This window comes from Canis aureus, chromosome 11, assembly GCF_053574225.1.
Source record: "Canis aureus isolate CA01 chromosome 11, VMU_Caureus_v.1.0, whole genome shotgun sequence".
Lineage (NCBI taxonomy): Eukaryota > Metazoa > Chordata > Mammalia > Carnivora > Canidae > Canis > Canis aureus.
In genome coordinates this window covers 42,425,241-42,427,443 of record NC_135621.1, presented here as the reverse complement: position 1 = coordinate 42,427,443, position 2,203 = coordinate 42,425,241, and the positions used below count along the sequence as shown (strand labels likewise).

The following is a 2,203-nucleotide window of genomic DNA, read 5'->3' as shown; positions in this document are numbered from 1 at the left end:
CATTGGTAAAATGAGACTTCACACATACATTGTCCCTTGGCTAACTCCATTATAGACAGAAGAATGCCTACTCATCAATTAGTCAGACCGGTTCACTGAGGCAGAGAGCGGCCACACAGTGATGATATGGATCAGTTTTACAAAGGGCTTTCAAAGAGCATTAGGCCCACAAAAATCCTGTGGTCCACCAAACTCGGAATAATCCGATCAGACCTCCAGCATGCCCCCAGTACTCACAGCCCTCCATGCACTTGGCAGCTCCCATTCTGTTCCTGTTCACCTCTGCAGTGCTTCCAAGTTTGGTCGGGCACCTCCCACACGCACACCAGATGTCTTCGCTTCCTGCTCCACAGAAAAATGAAGGTCAGTAGTCCTGAAGTTACTAAATAAACTTGCCCACTCTACCTCAAAATTCTTTTTTTATGACAGGTCTCTCTTCCCTTGCCAAGGTTAATTTGCCCGTTCCTTTTTTTTTTTTTTTTTCCCCGACTGCCTTTTTCTGAATATTAACTATTTTCTCTCTTTCAAACTTTTCCCTTTCCGTTTAAGATTTTTCATGAACTGAAAAAAAAAAAAAAAAGATTTTTCATGAACTCATGCTACCTAATGTATGAACAAACCTAATGTATTAAAAAAAAAACAAACCTAATGTATTATTTAATATATTCATCACAAGGGCTCAAACAGAGACTTAATTTAAAAAAACAGAAACAAAACAAAAATGACACCACAGCTTCAGATACAGAGTCCTAGACAGAAATGAAGAGAAGGACAGACCATGTAGGGAGAAAATAAAAAGACAACACAAGGAGAGTAGGCTGGAGGGTCAGGGATCTTGGCTGGAGACCTGCTTTGAGTAGGTTTCTGGCAGATAATTCTTAAAGGCTGTGGGGTTTTTCCAGAGCTCGGCAGCATGTGTGTTAAAAAGACTATCAATGTTGGGTTCTCCTAGCAGGCTCTGGATGGACAGCAGAATGGTCCTGACATCATACAGGGCAGACCATTTGTCCTTCAGGATGTCCAGGCAGATGTTACCCTGGGTGTCCACACTGGGGTGGTAGTAGGGTGTGAGGAACTTCACTGTGGGTGTGCTGTAAGGGTAGCCACTGGGGAACTCCAGGGAGAGCTTATACCTCAGGTCTTCATATACTGTGTCAGCTGCTCCGTGGATGGTCCCCACCCATTTGAAAAGGTTGTCTGATTCAGGGAAGGCAGAAATTCCTTTGTCACCAGACATCAGGAGGGTCATCAGCTCCTGCTGAAACTTTAAAAGTAAAAGCAAGAGAACAATCTTTCCTCAAGTTTGTATTTTATTCAGGTGTTTTAAAATATAGCAGATTATTAGAATATTTGAGGTATACTGAGGTCAAGATACCAGGAGATTATTGCCATTCAGAAGTCAGTTTACTAGTCACAGTCCCTCCAAAGGAGGGGAACACACTAACCTAAGAGGCCGGGGGCCACACAGCATAGCACCTGGGTTGGTCATGCATGTGTGGTGTCAGAGGAATGGGGGCAGGGGGACTAAGGGCAAGCCTTTGTAGTGGTTTCCACACAAGGGAACAAAAATGAGGCAGAATCAGCAGGTTTAGGATTAGTTGTTCGATGCTTTCAGAGAGCTCTGTGGCCCAGGGGTTGTCAGTTGTTTCAAACTTGTTCTTAAAATAATCAGGGCAGGTGTATAGGAGCCTAGAGTATGAGAGCTCAGTAAGGGGTGTGGTTGGGCGTGGGCTCTGGGCTTGCTGGTCTGCATTTGAAAAGTGCATCCCAGGAGAAAGACTAACTCTAGATGGGGGTGCGAGGAGGGAATGCTGGCCGAGAGGGAGGAAGGAGGCCAAGGCAAGGGGACTCAGGCATGTTTTCAGGCTGTCCAGGACAAGACATATCCCAGACACGCATGTGGGGCAGATATAGAAAAATAAGTTTGCAGAAGCTAGAGAAAAGGTCAAGGCACTCAGCTATCCTGCCAAATTCTTGTTTCCTTCAAAATGGAAGGCCTGTGGTTTCCACTTTAATATTTCTACTTCTTACTCAGTACTCAGCCCAATCTATCTGATTCCCAGCCCTATAAAGACTTTGAAACTGCTGTAAAATCCACGAGGAGTTTCTAAATGTATCCCCAGCATTCCCACTGCTCTTCCACAAGGCCGTTGGCTACATTCCGGAGCTTATCATCTCCTGTCAGAATATTTAAATTGCCCTG

The 2,203-nt window shown here is 44.7% G+C and overlaps 1 pseudogene; it reads right to left on the bottom strand.

Moving 5' to 3' along the window:
- Positions 1 to 728: 728 nt before the first annotated feature.
- LOC144323049 (ubiquitin-conjugating enzyme E2 C pseudogene) lies at positions 729 to 1,249 on the bottom strand (annotated as a pseudogene).
- Positions 1,250 to 2,203: the final 954 nt, after the last annotated feature.